The following is a 6,549-nucleotide window of genomic DNA, read 5'->3' as shown; positions in this document are numbered from 1 at the left end:
TTAGATGTTCTTTGGTGATTTATCTTGTCTGAAGTACATTTCTTCTATAAAGCACTTCTTCAGTTCCCCTTTACAACGGCTTCATCATTTGTTTCATGTGTCTCCTGGATCAAAATTGGGATCTATATAGGCTGATGTATGTTACATCTCGCTCATATAGTTGTATGGTGAAACTAGGCTTGAGGGTGTGTGTGGTGAAACTAGGCTTGAGGGTGTGCTTGGTGAAACTAGGCTTGAGGGTGTGTGTGGTGAAACTAGGCTTGAGGGTGTGCGTGGTGAAACTAGGCTTGAGGGTGTGCTTGGTGAAACTAGGCTTGAGGGTGTGCTTGGTAAAACTAGGCTTGAGGGTGTGCTTGGTGAAACTAGGCTTGAGGGTGTGCTTGTGGAAACTAGGCTTGAGGGTGTGCGTGGTGAAACTAGGCTTGAGGGTGTGCGTGGTGAAACTAGGCTTGAGGGTGTGCTTGTGGAAACTAGGCTTGAGGATGTGCGTGGTGAAACTAGGCTTGAGGGTGTGCGTGGTGAAACTAGGCTTGAGGGTGTGCTTGGTGAAACTAGGCTTGAGGGTGTGCTTGGTGAAACTAGGCTTGAGGGTGTGCATGGTGAAACTAGGCTTGAGGGTGTGCTTGGGGAAACTAGGCTTGAGGGTGTGCTTGGTGAAACTAGGCTTGAGGGTGTGCGTGGTGAAACTAGGCTTGAGGGTGGGTGTGGTGAAACTAGGCTTGAGGGTGTGCTTGGTAAAACTAGGCTTGAGGGTGTGCCTGGGGAAACTAGGCTTGAGGGTGTGCTTGTGGAAACTAGGCTTGAGGGTGTGCTTGGTGAAACTAGGCTTGAGGGTGTGCGTTGTGAAACTAGGCTTGAGGGTGTGCGTGGTGAAACTACGGGTCCATCTCATAGCCTAAGGCAGCAGAATGGGTTCATCTCATAGCCTAAGGCAGCAGAATGGGTCCATCTCATAGCCTAAGGCAGCAGAATGGGTCCATCTCAAAACCTAAGGCAGCAGAATGGGTTCATCTCATAGCCTAAGGCAGCAGAATGGTCCATCTCATAGCCTAAGGCAGCATAATGGGTTCATCTCATAGCCTAAGGCAGCAGAATGGGTCCATCTCATAGCCTAAGGCAGAAGAATGGGTCCATCTCATAGCCTAAGGCAGCATAATGGGTTCATCTCATAGCCTAAGGCAGCAGAATGGGTTCATCTCATAGCCTAAGGCAGCAGAATGGGTTCATCTCATAGCCTAAGGCAGCAGAATGGGTTCATCTCATAGCCTAAGGCAGCAGAATGGGTCCATCTCATAGCCTAAGGCAGCAGAATGGGTTCATCTCATAGCCTAAGGCAGCAGAATGGGTCCATCTCATAGCCTAAGGCAGCAGAATGGGTTCATCTCATAGCCTAAGGCAGCAGAATGGGTTCATCTCATAGCCTAAGGCAGCAGAATGGGTCCATCTCATAGCCTAAGGCAGCAGAATGGGTTCATCTCATAGCCTAAGGCAGCAGAATGGGTTCATCTCATAGCCTAAGGCAGCAGAATGGGTTCATCTCATAGCCTAAGGCAGCAGAATGGGTCCATCTCATAGCCTAAGGCAGCAGAATGGGTCCATCTCATAGCCTAAGGCAGCAGAATGGGTTCATCTCATAGCCTAAGGCAGCAGAATGGGTCCATCTCATAGCCTAAGGCAGCAGAATGGGTTCATCTCATAACCTAAGGCAGCAGAATGGGTTCATCTCATAGCCTAAGGCAGCAGAATGGGTCCATCTCATAGCCTAAGGCAGCAGAATGGGTCCATCTCATAGCCTAAGGCAGCAGAATGGGTTCATCTCATAGCCTAAGGCAGCAGAATGGGTTCATCTCATAGCCTAAGGCAGCAGAATGGGTCCATCTCATAGCCTAAGGCAGCAGAATGGGTTCATCTCATAGCCTAAGGCAGCAGAATGGGTCCATCTCATAGCCTAAGGCAGCAGAATGGGTCCATCTCATAGCCTAAGGCAGCAGAATGGGTTCATCTCATAGCCTAAGGCAGCAGAATGGGTTCATCTCATAGCCTAAGGCAGCAGAATGGGTTCATCTCATAGCCTAAGGCAGCAGAATGGGTCCATCTCATAGCCTAAGGCAGCAGAATGGGTTCATCTCATAGCCTAAGGCAGCAGAATGGGTTCATCTCATAGCCTAAGGCAGCAGAATGGGTTCATCTCATAGCCTAAGGCAGCAGAATGGGTCCATCTCATAGCCTAAGGCAGCAGAATGGGTCCATCTCATAGCCTAAGGCAGCAGAATGGGTCCATCTCATAGCCTAAGGCAGCAGAATGGGTTCATCTCATAGCCTAAGGCAGCAGAATGGGTCCATCTCATAGCCTAAGGCAGCAGAATGGGTCCATCTCATAGCCTAAGGCAGCAGAATGGGTCCATCTCATAACCTAAGGCAGCATAATGAGATATAGATTTTTATTTGACCGTTAATGACAGAACTACTGGAGCAACAGTTTGAGAGTAATAAATAATATTCAGATAAAAAGATGTGATTAAATATACAAGTCTGTGAGTAGACAAGGACTGTAAAATATGGGTAAAAAAACCCATCTATTCTTGTGTTGTTTAACTTGAGGTCCGATCTCATCAGTATTTGATCAATTATTTACATCCAACATTATTATGATGAAGGCACCACACTGAAGAATCCTGGGTTCTTGAGGCTCTGTTTTGCTGTATAAAAGTACATGAACTGAGGTATAATAACTTCAGAGACACTGTGTGGACTGAGCAATCTGAACACAGAGGCCCTACTTCAGAGCCAGCATCTTCCCCCACTCACCCATCCTCTCCCCCACTCCCACAGCCTCACCCAGCCCCACTCACACAATATCAAATGGGACATGATTTCTATTTGAAACTACAGAGATCACAGTCTCCTCTCTCTCTGACAGCCTTGTTGGTTGAGGCGTCCAAGGAGAGACAACGTTCTGAGATGAGAACAGAAGAACTGTCTGTCTGTTATAAATAATTTGTGTATGATGATATTACTCAAGGATGGGTGAAACTACACAGGGATGGGTGATACTACACAGGGATGGGTGAAACTACACAGGGATGGGTGAAACTACACAGGGATGGGTGATACTACACAGGGATGGGTGATAGTACACAGGGATGGGTGATACTACACAGGGATGGGTGATACTACACAGGGATGGGTGATACTACACAGGGATGGGTGAAACTACACAGGGATGGGTGAAACTACACAGGGATGGGTGAAACTACACAGGGATGGGTGATACTACACAGGGATGGGTTAAACTACACAGGGATGGGTGATACTACACAGGGATGGGTGAAACTACACAGGGATGGGTGATACTACACAGGGATGGGTGAAACTACACAGGGATGGGTGATAGTACACAGGGATGGGTGATACTACACAGGGATGGGTGATACTACACAGGGATGGGTGATACTACACAGGGATGGGTGATACTACACAGGGATGGGTGATACTACACAGGGATGGGTGATACTACACAGGGATGGGTGAAACTACACAGGGATGGTTGATACTACACAGGGATGGTTGATACTACACAGGGATGGGTGATACTACACAGGGATGGGTGAAACTACACAGGGATGGGTGATACTACACAGGGATGGGTGAAACTACACAGGGATGGGTGATAGTACACAGGGATAGGTGATACTACACAGGGATGGGTGATACTACACAGGGATGGGTGATACTACACAGGGATGGGTGATACTACACAGGGATGGGTGATACTACACAGGGATGGGTGATACTACACAGGGATGGGTGATACTACACAGGGATGGGTGATACTACACAGGGATGGGTGACACTACACAGGGATGGGTGATACTACACAGGGATGGGTGATACTACACAGGGATGGGTGATACTACACAGGGATGGGTGATACTACACAGGGATGGGTGATACTACACAGGGATGGGTGATACTACACAGGGATGGGTGATACTACACAGGGATGGGTGATACTACACAGGGATGGGTGATACTACACAGGATGGGTGATACTACACAGGGATGGGTGAAACTACACAGGGATGGGTGATACTACACAGGAATGGGTGATACTACACAGGGATGGGTGAAACTACACAGCACGAACAGCAACTTCAAAACATAATATTTTCAAAGGATACAGTTATCACACACGAGACGCAATAAAACGCAATAAACACCATCAAATGGCAAAAGCAATAATCTCTGACATGTAAAAAGACATCTAACAGTCTCTCAACGGGAATGTTCTCCTCCTCTCCCTCCCCCTTCCACTCTCCACGGTAAACAGAGAGAGCATCATGACAAATTACTCAACATTCTATAAATAAAGCAGGATCAGCACTCTACACACCACCAATGCTCTCTGACGTAAAGAGAGGCCTGTGGCCCAGCGGCATCTGTCTGAGTGTGTGTGTGTGTGTGTGTGTGTGTGTGTGTGTGTGTGTGTGTGTGTGTGTGTGTGTGTGTGTGTGTGTGTGTGTGTGTGTGTGTGTGTGTGTGTGTGTGTGTGTGTGTGTGTGTGTGTAGTGTGCCGTGCCGTGCCAGAGTGGGCTCTTCTCTCTCTTCCACTGCCATGTAAATTTGGGACACTTAGCCACCAGCTGGTGGTACCACTTCTTTGGTGCCGCTGGCAACACGCCACCGGCATGGATGAGCTATCACTATACCAACCACTCCATGTAATGCCAGTTAGAGAGCCGTGCGAAACCCAAATCCCTACACCAGTGGAGGCTCCTCAGAGGAGGAAGCGGAGGACCATCCTCTTCAGTGAATTAGAAAAAACTATACAAAATATAATCACATCACCAAATAATCGATTAAATCATATAATTTTGCAATGAAGGTCTACAGTAGCCACGACAGCACTCTGGGTGGCACCATGGTGTAGCCAGAGGACAGCTAGCTTCCATCCTCCTCTGGGTACATTGACTTCCATACAAAACCTAGGAGGCTCATGATTCTCACCCCCTTCCATAGACTTACACAGTAATTATGATAACTTCCGGAGGACTTCCTCCAACCTATCAGAGCTCTGGCAGCATGAACTGACATGTTGTCCCCCTAATAAAAGGATCAGAGAATGAATCTGGTACTGAAAGTAGAAGCTACAGCTAGCTAGCACTGCAGTGCATAAAATGTGGTGAGTAGTTGATTGAAAGAGAGAGAAATAATATAGTTGAACACTTTTGAACAAATACATTTCTTACAAAATGAAGGAGAAGCAAGAGAGAGAGATTCCATCATTTTTTTCAACTTTCAGTTTCATTTACTTAGTTAGCAAATGCAGCTAGCTAGTTTAGCCTATTCAAACACTCTGCTCAAACAGAGGGATGCTATGTTAACTAGCTGGCTATGACAGGGGGATGCTATGTTAGCTAGCTGGCTATAACAGAGGGATGCTATGTTAGGTAGTTGGCTATGACAGAGGGATGCTATGTTAGCTAGCTGGCTATGACAGAGGGATGCTATGTTAGCTAGCTGGCTATGACAGAGGGATGATATGTTAGCTAGCTGGCTATGACTATCCAACTCTTCCAAGTGAAGGTAAGCTTTTGGTTTTACTAATGTATTGCCACCACCCCCCACTGGTGTAACTGCTTACTGACTATACACTGTAACTTTACTGCATGATTGTAGTGGGTTTACTAACACATTAGTTCTATTAGCTATGTTGACTGTGACGTTACATTTTAAAATTAATTTTTTACCTTTATTTTACTAGGCAAGTCAGGTAAGAACAAATTCTTATTTACAATGACGGCCTACCGGGGAACAGTGGGTTTACTGCCTTGTTCAACCAGAACAACAGATTTGTACCTTGTCAGCTCGGGGATACGATCTTGCAACCTTTCGGTTACTAGTCCAACACTCTAACCACTAGGCTACCCTGCCGCCTCTACACTCTAACCACTAGGCTACCCTGCCACCTCTACACTTTAACCACTAGGCTACCCTGCCACCTCTACACTCTAACCACTAGGCTACCCTGCCACCTCTACACTCTAACCACTAGGCTACCCTGCCACCTCTACACTCTAACCACTAGGCTACCCTGCCACCTCTACACTCTAACCACTAGGCTACCCTGCCACCTCTACACTCTAACCACTAGGCTACCCTGCCACATCTACACTCTAACCACTAGGCTACCCTGCCACCTCTACACTCTAACCACTAGGCTACCCTGCCACCTCTACACTCTAACCACTAGGCTACCCTGCCACCTCTACACTCTAACCACTAGGCTACCCTGCCACCTCTACACTCTAACCACTAGGCTACCCTGCCACCTCTACACTCTAACCACTAGGCTACCCTGCCACCTCTACACTCTAACCACTAGGCTACCCTGCCACCTCTACACTCTAACCACTAGGCTACCCTGCCACCTCTACACTCTAACCACTAGGCTACCCTGCCACCTCTACACTCTAACCACTAGGCTACCCTGCCACCTCTACACTCTAACCACCAGGCTACCCTGCCACCTCTACACTCTAACCACTA

Source organism: Oncorhynchus keta, unplaced genomic scaffold (genome assembly GCF_023373465.1).
Source record: "Oncorhynchus keta strain PuntledgeMale-10-30-2019 unplaced genomic scaffold, Oket_V2 Un_contig_30340_pilon_pilon, whole genome shotgun sequence".
NCBI classification, from domain to species: domain Eukaryota; kingdom Metazoa; phylum Chordata; class Actinopteri; order Salmoniformes; family Salmonidae; genus Oncorhynchus; species Oncorhynchus keta.
This window is presented reverse-complemented; position numbering follows the sequence as displayed.